Genomic DNA, 12,351 nt, shown 5'->3' with positions numbered 1-12,351 from the left:
CTGATGCAATACTTTCACATTGAAAAAATCGTGTGTGTGTGTGTGTGTGTGTGTGTGTGTGTGTGTGTGTGTGTGTGTGGTTAGGATAGATGAGTTTATGCTTTCTGTATTTGGAGGAGGAGAGGCGGAATATACCTACCACAAGTTTCAATTATAGCCATATTTTTTACATGAAGGACATGTGACAAGTATGTACTTCTTGCTATGCGATACGATTTTCACGAATATCTTCACATACATAAAATTAATATCATCTGGAATATCTTTACCTTAGGGTGTCCTGCTATGACGATATCTTATTTTTATATAGTGTTAATATTCTTCATATTAAATGCTAACTATTCGACATAAACAAAGAAAACTATATCATCTCTTGCAGTTCCGGCCTTCCTTCCAACATGAACATCTTCGGGAAATTTATTCTCTTTTTGCTGGTGGTTTGCATTGTCACGTCAGATGATTCGTATGGATCATCATCATCATCAAAGGAGAAGATAGTAGCACAGCAGAAGGGAACAGTGCGGGATGTAACACAGCAAAAGGTAATAGAAACTGAGGCAGAATATTATTAAATATGTACTCTAGTTATAACGTTTGATAACGTTTGTGAAAACTGCATGACCAAAAAAGATTCGTGTGACTAAAAGTAATTTTATAATGCAGACGAGATGCATGTCAATAAAAAGGTCCCTAGGATTAAAGAACAGTACATAATATCACACTTAACTCCATGCTGTCTGAATTGAGAGTGTTTGAACGCAATGGCATAGCTTCAAACATAACTTGTACTTATGCTGCCAACGATTCTTCAAAGAAAGCTTGCGTATTCCTAGTCACAAGAAACTGTGCATCGCCCTGTTCACATTTGGCACCAGGAGAAGCCTGGAGGAAAGGCAGAAGTTTGAGCAGTAAAGCCACTCTGATGTGGTGATTGCTGGCCAGATGTCCCTCGACCTGTAGGAGTTGAGACTCCATGTGAACTGTTCAAAGAACGTTTCTCAATGCCTGTATACGAGGGGGACCCAAAAATAACCGGAATTTCTTTCTAGAAAGCATATACTTTATTGTTTTCAAATACAACCTTAATCTCCTTCGAAGTACTCTCCATTAGCATTAATACACTTGTCCAAACGTTCATTCCAGTGTTAGAAGCACCTTTTAAATTCGTCCTCTTTGATACCTGCTAGCACTTTCATGACATTGCGTTTTACGTCTTCCACGTGCGCAAAACGCTTCCCTCTCAAGTCTCTTTTCATCCTCGGGAATAGGAAGAAGTCCGAGGGCGCGTGGGTCAAGGTAGTCGTCTTCGTTGGGGCCAAACACTGGCGAACGCTGAGAGCCGTGTGCGCGGGAGGCTTGTCGTGATGCAGCAACCACACGCCACAATCCCACAAAACCGGACGTTTTCGCGACAAACTTCTGCGAAGCCGTTTCATATCCTCCAAATAGAATTGTTGGTTTACTGTCTGGTTTTCAGGGACAAATTCAGAGTGTACGATCCCTTTGATGTCAAAAAAAAGATCAACATCGTTTCCACATTTGATTTCACTTGTCGAGCTTTTTTTGGTCGAGGTGAGTCAGGTGACTTCTGTGATGACTCTTGTTTACTTTCTGGATCGTACCCATAGCACCATGACTCATCACCTGTAATAATTTTGTTGAAAAAATGTGGATCATCTTTGAACGTGTCCTTCATTTCGAGACAGGCTTGAACGCGACGATCCCTTTGATCTCCGGCAAGAAGCTTCAGCACGAATTTTGCTGCCACTCTTCGCATCCCCAAATCGATGGTCAAGATGCGCTGAATTGAGCTCCAGGACAACCCGGACAAGTTCTCGAGTTGGTCGATTGTCCTGTGTCGATCTTCACTGATGAGATCACAGATTTTGTCGATGTTGTCTTCGCTTCGAGCAGTTGGAGGTCGACCGGAATGGGGTGATCTTCAATCACCATTTCTCCCTTTTTAAACCGAGAAAACCATTCGTACACTTGCGTTTTACTAACAGCATGGTCTTTGTAGGCTGTCTGAATCATCGCAGCAGTTTCTGCTGCGTTCTTGCCGAGCAAGAAACAAAACTTCACTGCCGCACGTTGTTCGTAATAACTAACCATTTCCTCGTGTCACGTCTGCACTGTACGCACACTCAAAGAACTGACTATGAAACCACACTCCTCACTGTTGGGTGACGCTGCGTGGTGGCAGAATGACTCAGCAGAGCTCCCACTACAACCCTCTTGCGACTCATCCTGCTACTACAAGTACACGATGTGCAGCATTACGATTCCGGTTTCTTTTGGGTCCCCCCTCGTATCTAAGAACCCGTGTGGGTTTAGGGGCTAGGGCAGTAGTTAATAACGAGTAATCCCTATTACTTTAAATAACAGAAACGTGAAATAAAAATAAAACGATAACCAAAATACAGGCAGTCTGTTAGGAAATGCAAACCTATAAAATCAAAATCTGCCACTGGTTAACAATCGATACCATGCTGCCGCACAGAATTCATCATGTACATGGTGTCGGTTCTCCTATTTAATGGCCTGAACGATTAGATTTAACTTATGGGAGTCCAGTCTCCACTTAGCGAGCGCTCACTTCCTATATACTATCAGTCCTGTTTTATGAATCGGGTGGACCGTCCAAAGAAAGGGGCCTAACGAAAAAATCCTAAATTATGCTGCAACAGATCCAGTACTTAAAGTCTTACTGGCATCCTAAGTTTGCATCTCATTGCCTAAACACCTGTAATTCTCACAATATACAAAATTCTTCTGCTCCGAGCGATTAACAATTCCAAGGCGTAAACCACCACAAGTAAGTAACAATTATCCCTCCTTACACACAAATATTCATTAAATGAAAGGTAAACTGGACTGTATTGTAACAAATGGATAATAGGTCAACACACAGTTACTCGAATACTCTCATCATGTAAAAGTGAAACAGAGAATTGTTGAACAAATAACTGTTGAGTACATTCTGAAAAACACATTTACATTCACCGCACGTCGAGATACCTAACTACCCTTCACGTAGATGAAACAATGTTTACTTTCCATTATTGTGGTCTGGTGCACCAAAAAGTATTATGTCAACTAGGCATCAACACGATGCCAAAACTAGCTCTTACACATTCATACTTTGTTCATTCTCAAGAAAACATCGGCGGGCGGGTTGTCTAGCGTTTACTGTTCCTTGATGATTCTTTCTCTCCCACACTACCTCCATGTTGGTCAGTCAGGTGCTACAGTCCCCAGCACGTCGTGCTCTGTGGCGTCTTGCACGCTTTATGATGATGACACAAATAAATTTTTATAAATAATGATGAAAGGTTTTTTTCCCACTTACCAGCCCTCTTCCATCACTCAGCAAACGTTTTCAGACTTGAAAGGGGGAAATAAAAAGCGTATTTGCGGCTGATGTAGGTGAACCATTGCAATGTCCATTACTCTTGTTTGGCAAGCTGCCCACGGCAGATGCTGCTGCTGAAGCCCATTCCAGTCTTTGCAGTGGCCCTCCTGGGCACTTCCATTGGTTCCTATGATGGCTAGTTCCACGCATGCCTTAGTTGAGCTCGTGTCAGCAAATAATATAGTTCGTTCAGCTTGTGTTATTCCCGCCTTCTGATGGAAGGTTTTCAAGATATAGGTCTGGTGTGGTGCTGCAAAATCATTTTGAACGATTAACTCGTGACCAACATGTAGGCTATGTGACTGGACAGTCTGTTGGTACATCTTGTTCAGATACTACATGGCCTTCAAACGGCAATGAAAGCCGATCCTCACCTTTACATGATACCAGTCCAAAATATGGCTGACCCAACTACACACTGAATGGTCACCACAGTTCATTGGTGTTGTTCGTTTTTAGTGTTATCATCAGGCCCAGTAGGTCATACAAGAAGTGTAAATAGTGACAGATTTAATCACTGTGAAGGATACAAGAATGCCACATATTGATGTGATATTGATAGAGCTAGGAAGGGGCTGGATTCCGGGTCTCCATTTGGCTGGCTATTGGAATCATGCAACATCTAAATGTGTGGGGAATTCAGATGTGACAGTGAACCAATGATGGACTACATGGGAATATGAGGGTAGGCCCACTTGTCATCGAGGTTGCAGTAAAGCACAGCTGATCTCCAAATAGGAGTATCACCATATTGTGCACCAAACACATTATACCCCTTCACACCTGTGCCTACCATCGGATACCATGCAATATTCTGTATCATAAGGAACCACTGGTCAGTGTTTACCAGTAGTTGTATTAGGGAATTACTGTCCCTTGTGTACATAGGCTGTCATTAATATCGCATCACAAATGGCTGTGTTAGGGTTTGTGCCATGAGCGGGAATAATGAGCTGCTAATGAATGGTGTGTCATTGCATTGAGTGATGAATCACAGTTCTTCTTTACCCTAGATGATTGTCATCAGCGAGTATGGCGGAGACGTGGGGACCGGTCCCATTCTTCCAGTGTTTCAGAGAGGCCTAGAGGCGTCATTGCTGGCGTCATGGTGTGGGTAGTCATTAGGTATGACTTTATGGCTGGTAGTGCTTTAGGGAACCATGATGGCTCAATACTATGTCATGGACATCCTGCACCATCATGTGTTACCTCTCATGTGGCAGTATTGCGGTACCATTTTTCATCAGGACAGTGACCATCTACACATGGTATGCATCTCTATGAACTGTCTGGGTCTGTTGAGGTTCTCCCGTGGCCAGCGGTTACATCAGACTTGTCCACCGTAGACCATACGTGGGACTAGTTGTGACACCATCCCAATGGCGGTATCCGTTATACCAAAGACTAGATACAACTGTTGTGCGCCAGCTTACCTCAGGAGAGGATAAAACAGCTTTATGACACCCTCCCCGACCAAATCATTGCGGGAACCCAGGCCAGAGGTAGTAGAACGTCACATAGCAAGTAGACTCATAAGCTAGTTTCTTCGTCAGATTGATTAGGTTTTGTAATCACCACAATAACATCCCATCACAACTCGCGAAGTTGCATTTCAGTTCTTCCTCCCTTATTTTGGTATGTAGGACTGAAACTCTTTGCTCATGATCGGAGATCTATGACTATAGTTGCGAGTTACGGTGAGTGCGTTTCCACCCCATGGGAAATTCTCTACATGTATTACATGCTGATAAGCAGTGGTATTGTGCTGAAATAGTCCCACTAACACATGCCACTTGTCTGATAATTTTATAAGTCCCCAACGTTTCGACAGTAAAATCTTGGTTAGAGTGCCTAATGGATTTGTCGCAGAATACTATAACCTTTGTAAATTACAGCTGTGTCGCTGTATGTTGCCTGGAAACTATATGGCAATAATAAAGGCATGATTTTTCTTAAAATATACATCAGTGTTAGCCCAAAATGGTGGAAGGTCAAAGGGTCACCAAGATGTCAGTGTCAGCACCATATGAGTCCTCACCTATGACGTTACAGCGGACACCAAGTAACAAAGACTGCGTATTGCATTATCCATTTATTTAGGAACTTTTGATTCCCTCACAGGAGGCATCATGGGTGCTGTGCTAAGTATAAAAGGACATGAGAATAAAAACATGCAAGTTAGTTTGCTTGCTTAAACAATTATTTTCAATGTGTTTTATGTAATTTTTGTCAGCTGTATTTTGCAAGGTAAGTGCTGCTGTAAGTCACTTTAATGTAACGCTTTGCATATCAAGTACTAGCCCTAGATTTAGCCTTTCATTTAATTGTAGATTTGTCTATATATTTGAACTAGAGGCAGAGTTCTGCTTTGTTTAGTACCGAACTCACTTTTGGGTATTGGCATGTGGCTGTTCAAGTACATGGTATTTCCTCTTGATAATAAAAGTTGTAGGTTTTGTTTTCAAATCCAACGAGTTCTTTTATTTCAGATGACTAAAGATTATAAAAGAAAAATCCAGGAAGCAAAATGGATCCAAGAGGAAGTAATAAGGCTCTTAATGCCGTAAAATCAGGAAGAAAAATATGAGAAGAACCCAGAACTTTTTGGGTTCATGAAGCTACTCTGTATACCGAAATGAGAGAGAAAAGTATCGAGAGTCCAAAACTTGGAAGAAAACCCACATTTAGATTGATCAGGAAAATAAGACTAGGGATCATTACGATGACTAAGCTCTTCTGTGGCATTACGTGCATCCAGCTGCGAAAGATTGCGTTTGAGTACGAGAGGCTAGCAAGAACACTAATAATTTTGATAAGTCATCTAGGTTAGCTAGAAAGGACTGTCTAGTTCCATTTTTAGAAAGTTTCCCGAGTAATAGCCTGAGAAAACTTGAAGCAACTAGCATCAATAGAACAGAGGCATTTAATGAAGAACAGTTTAAAGTATATTTTTAAAATGTTGAGTTTGTCTTTGAAAAAAATAAATTTAAAGAGGGACGAGTGTTCATTATCGATGTAAAAGGCATAAATACCGTACAAAAGCCTCAGAGAATTTTGGCTGCTAAAGATGTTAAACAAGTAGAGAGAGGGAGCTACCTCCTGGGAAAGGGGATAAAACGTTACAGTGACATGTTCTTTAAGCGCTGCTTTATTAATCTTCCCCTGGAAAAGAATATCAAATCACTTAACTAAAGATGGAACATTTGGAGCAATATGTGGTTGTTCCATGAGTGGCTGGTCCAATGAGTCATTATTTTCCTAAATGATCCAGCATTTCCAAAGAATGTAAAATTCACTGTTGATGATCCGGTGTTGCTGATTTTAGATAATTACAGCAGTCACGTTTCACATACTACTTTTGAATTTTGTAAAAATATTCTGTTATCATGATAACCATATACTACTGGCCATTAAAATTGCTACACCAAGAAGAAATGCAGATGAAAAAACGGGTATTCATTGGACAAATATATTATACTAGAACTGACATGTGATCACATTTTCACGCAATTTGGGTGCATAGACCCTGAGAAATCAGCACCCACAACAACCACCTCTGGCCGTAATAACGGCCTTGATACGCCTGGCCATTGAGTCAAACAGAGCTTGGATGGCGTGTACAGGTACAGCTGCCCATGCAGCTCCATCAGGATACCACAGTTCATGAAGATTAGTGACTGGCGTATTGTGACGAGACAGTTGCTCGGCCACCATTGACCAGGCATTTTCAATTGGTGATAGATATGGAGAATGTGCTGGCCAGGGCAGCAGTCGAACATTTTCTGTATCCAGAAAGGCCCGTACACGGCCTGCAACATGCGGTCGTGCTTATCCTGCTGAAATGTATGATTTCGCAGGGATCGAATGAAGGGTAGAGCCACTGGTCGTAACAAATCTGAAATGTAACGTCCACTATTCAAAGTGCCGTCAATGCGAACAAGAGGTGACTGAGACGTGTAACCAATGACACCCCATACCATCACACCGGATGATACGCCAGTATGGCGATGACGAATACACGCTTCCAATGTGCGTTCACCGCGATGTCGCCAAACACGGATGCGACCATCATGATGCTGTAAACAGAACCTGTATTCGTCCGAAAAAATGACGTTCTGCCATTCGTGCACCCAGGTTCGTCGTTGAGTACACCATCTGTGATGCAGCGTCAAGGGTAACCGAAGCCATGGTCTCCGAGCTGATGGTCCATTCTGCTGCAAACGTCGTCGAACTGTTCACGCAGATGGTTGTTGTCTTGCAAACGTCCCCATCTTTTGACTCAGGGATCGAGACGTGGCTGCACGATCCGTTACGGCCATGCGGATAAGATGCCTGTCATCTCGACTGCTAATGATACGAGACCGTTGGGATCCAGCACGGCGTTCCGCATCACCCTCTGAACCCACCGATTCCATATTCTGCTAACAGTCATTGGATCTCGACCAACGCGAGCAGCAATGTCGCCATACGATAAACCGCAATCGTGATAGGCTTCAATCCGACCTTCATCAAAGTCGGAAGCGTGATGGTAGGCATTTCTCCTCCTTACACGAGGCATCACAACAACGTTTCACTAGGCAACGCCGGTCAACTGCTGTTTGTGTATGAGAATTCGGTTGGAAACTTTCCTCATGTCAGCACGTTGTAGGTGTCGCCACCGGCGCCAACCTTGTGTGAATGCTCTGAAAAGCTAATCATTTCCATATCACAGCATCTCCTTCCTTTCGGTTAAATTTCGCGTCTGTAGCGCGTCATCTTCGTGGTGTAGCAATTTTAATGGCCAGTAGTGTACTTCCACACAGTTCTCACAAGCTTCAACTGCTTGACTTCATATTCTTCCCCTCTTTAAAATCAGCCTTCACTAGAGAGTATGATCTGTACATGAAGTCAAGGGCGCGTGAAAAAATTACATCTTATGAGTTACCTGTACTTTTAATAATACGTATATTAAGGTTGCTACTATGGACAAAGGACAGTCGGTGTTTAAGGTACGAGGCATTTGTCCTTTCAATCCAGACGAATTTTAGCATATTGGCTTACAACAATGTGACACCTTCAGAAACGCTGTTCTTCAAGATGAAGAGCTCCTGAATGCAAAAAATGGGAATGATGTGGTTGTTTCCACAAAGGAACCAGACATCCCCGAAAAAATTCAACAATAGTTTCGTAGAACATCGGGAGAAGACGTTCCGCTTTTGATATACGAGGTCTCAACAGATTCAACTAAAAGTTCAACTGTCAACCATTTTAGTGTATGTGACACATCATCTATTCTAAAACTAAAGAAGTTCTTCCCAAGACAAAACAAGCTAAAGGGAAGTCTAAGGAAAAGTCAATTATCCTTACAACAACCCCAGAATAGGAACTACTACAAACGGAGTTATCAATAAAGAAAGAAAAAGAAGCTATGAAAAAGATATCTGAAGCAAACAAGCAAAGAAAGCTTAAGGATAAAGATGATTCTAGGCGTCTGAGAAAAGTAATGACACTGATAACAGATGGCTCTGAGCACTATGGGACTTAAAATCTGTGGTCATCAGTCCCCTAGAACTTAGAACTACTTAAACCTAACTAACCTAAGGACATCACACACATCCATGCCCGAGGCAGGATTCGAACCTGCTACCGCAGCGGTCGCGCGGCTCCAGACTGTAACGCCTAGAACCGCTCGGCCACCCCGGCCGGCCACACTGATAACGCTGCGAGCTGTCTGGCAGTGCTTGTTCCTCTGCTTGTGTAGAGCCGTGTGTTCATCCCTCCCTGATGTTCAGTCTGACTTTCAGCTCCGTACAGCCACCACGCGATTTTTTAGAGCACCATCAGTGAAGTTTAGTTTTTGTTATGTGTTACGAAAATGGAACACAGCAATTTAGAGCAACATTGTGCAACCAAGTTTTGCGTTAAACTTGGGGAATCCGAGAGCGCGGCGTTTAAAAAGTTGAAACGGGCCAATGGGGAACGTACCTTATTTAGAGCACAAGTTTTTCGCTGGCATAAATCATTTGTGGAAGGCCGAGAACACGTTGGAAATGAACCTCGCTCAGGGAGACCTTCAACTTCGAAAACCGACGAAAGTGTCGAATCTGTGAGTGCTCTTGTGAGACCAGACGGACGTTTAACAGTAAGGATGCTGGGTGACCCATTAAACTTAAAGACTTTCACCATACATCAAATTTTGACTGAAGGTTTGCACATGCAAAAAGTTTGTGCTAAAGTGGTGCCGAATAACCTTGAAACTGAGTAGGATACTTGTGCATTGGTCTTATTGAGAGGACTAACACAGATAATGAGTCCTGGATTTTTAGTACGATCCTAAAACAAAACGGCAATGTGAGGAGTGACACACTGACACATCTCCTCGACCGAGAAAAAGAAGATCAAAACAATGCTGATCTGTTTTTTTTCACATTAGAGATATTGTGCATAAAGAATTCGTTCTTCCAGGACGAACTGTCAACCAAGTGTTTTACAAAAATGTCCTTGAAAGGCTCAGGGAAGAAGTGAATCGACTGAGACCACACGTTGTAGACACCTGGATGGTGCCAGAATGAGATTTTCACTCTGGAGCGGAGTGTGCGCTGATATGAAACATCCTGGCAGATTAAACGTGTGTGCCGGACCGAGACTCGAACTCGGGACCTTTGCCTTTCGCGGGCAAGTGCTCTACCAACTCAGCTACCCAAGCACGACTCCCGCCCCCTCTTCACAGCCTTACTTCTGCCAGTATGTCTCCTACCTTCCACACTTTACAGAAGCTCTCCTGAAAAGGCAATCCCATCGTTCCACACTTGAAAAATATCTTAAAAGGACGTCTTTTTGGGACTCTGGAGAACATACAGAAGAAAGTGGCGGGCATGTTAGAGGCTCTACCAGTTGAAGCCTTTCAGCGCTGCCACCAAGACTGGAAACAACGACTCCTCCGGCCTATAGCTGCCGTAGGCAACTAATATGAATGGGACAGTGTTGTTGCTCGAGAAAACAAACTTTTGTAGATAAAAAATCAGCCTCATTACTTCTCTCACACACTTCGTAAGTGCACACTTCTATAACTTATAAAAGGCTCATATAACAAGAAATGGCCGTGCGGTTAAAGGCGCTGCAGTCTGGAACCGCAAGACCGCTACGGTCGCAGGTTCGAATCCTGCCTCGGGCATGGATATGGGTGATGTCCTTAGGTTAGTTAGGTTTAAGTAGTTCTAAGTTCTAGGGACTGATGACCTCAGATGTTAAGTCCCATAGTGCTCAGAGCCATTTGAACCATGTTTTTTAAGTACAGTTTAGTTCATGTAATTAATAAACTAAACTAATGAAAATAAAAATAACATATTGTTCATTTGCATGCACTGTTTGTTTAGCGTGTTGTTACCCCATACCCTGCGTGTCATTACCCTGAGAGGTGAGGAATGCCACGCATTCGCATTTTTCCTTATTTTAGTATTAAAAATTAAGGTCACGTTTATACCTACTTTCAATCAACTGGAATATTTCGAGAAATGTCCATAGTATGGTATGCACTCGTTCTATTAGGTGTTTAATAACATAATGAATAGCTCACATCGATTTTTCCTTAGGTCGTGAATTTCCCTTCCCCTCCCCTCTCCTACTTTATATTAATTGACTTATTTTTCTTCTCAGAACAATTGTTGTAATGTAACATGTAGTTCATTATTTAATGTGCCACATATTTTATCTAAACTAAATAGCGTTACAATGCATTTTACTGAAATCTCCATCTCCTTTTAGTCCTAAATCGCACATTAAGAATTACCTTCCGTGGAAACAAGATGAGATGCGCTGCAGACGCACTAGATTAAAATCTTTGTTCCCACAAAAAGTTTGGTAAGACGTTCTGCCTGACGATGGTGTAACAGCCGAAACATGGTTTGTAAAACAATAAATACTGTGCGACATTACAGCAGTGTCGCGTTTTCTTCTTTTTTCATTCATACTGAAGTCTAGAATACTGAAAATAGGTTGTGTATATCACGTGTATAGAGATGAAAACTGTAGCATGACGAAACTGAGCGCAGCGACAGAGCCATTCGAGCAACTGAAGAAGTAAAAAAAAATGTATTTATAGTAATGTAAAGGAATTATATTCACAAAAACCACAGTGATATGTTGACATACTTCTGTCAGTAAACATTTATATATGCTTTTTATCTGTTTCAGTGCAAGGACCCATGTGCAAGCAATCCTTGTAGGCACAATGAGAGGTGCTCTCCACACCAAGTGCAATGTTTTGCACCACCATGCTGCCCCATAGCTAAATGCAAGCCAGCGTCTTGTGGTTATACATAATAGCTTATCTTTGTGTAATGAATGCACTGATAAATATTCATTAAAGCGCAACGGTCTACAACCGCTTTATTTTTTCTATTCTTTCCTCACTTCCATTAACAGAAATTTGTCATCAATACAAGACAACAATATGTGCACCCATGTTACTGGCATTATTGGGGGATTGTCTCAGGTAGTAACGCAACTAATTTCAGTGAAATGTCCTAAATGTATTTGAATATTTCTTTTGTCATTCATGTCACAACAATCTGGACTGGTAATGCAGTTACCGTATCGACCCGAAAATAAGCAGCACTTTTTATCCAGATTTCACTCTCGAAAATTTAGGGTGCAGCTAATATCCACTAACTTGTCTGCTGCAAAAAAAATTATTCTCATTTGCAACCGCCGATAATAATACTCTGCTATGCTATTCTATTCCGCGTGCAGTATTACCTTTGATCTGATACACTGGCCAAACCGAGAGCAGTTTTAAGATCACTTCCTACATCCGTCTGATGAAATGTGAGGCTGGTTTCTCACCTAGTCTGGAGCAAAACAAGCAACCGGTTTGACCACAAAATCATGAAGAAAAACGTTTATCCTGTTTACATCCCGTCCGACGCTGTAAATATTTCTGCAGCTCTTTGGTGACAAGT

At 42.1% G+C, this 12,351-nt stretch overlaps 1 long non-coding RNA gene across 1 annotated transcript; it reads left to right on the top strand.

Annotated features, from left to right (window-relative positions):
* The first annotated feature begins 403 nt into the window (after positions 1 to 403).
* On the top strand, positions 404 to 11,778 carry LOC124798454. Its single transcript, XR_007016942.1, has 2 exons — positions 404 to 542; positions 11,585 to 11,778. It is a non-coding gene; the product is annotated as an uncharacterized LOC124798454 (long non-coding RNA).
* Positions 11,779 to 12,351: the final 573 nt, after the last annotated feature.

Source organism: Schistocerca piceifrons, chromosome 5 (assembly GCF_021461385.2).
Source record: "Schistocerca piceifrons isolate TAMUIC-IGC-003096 chromosome 5, iqSchPice1.1, whole genome shotgun sequence".
Lineage (NCBI taxonomy): Eukaryota > Metazoa > Arthropoda > Insecta > Orthoptera > Acrididae > Schistocerca > Schistocerca piceifrons.
This window is presented reverse-complemented; position numbering and strand designations above follow the sequence as displayed.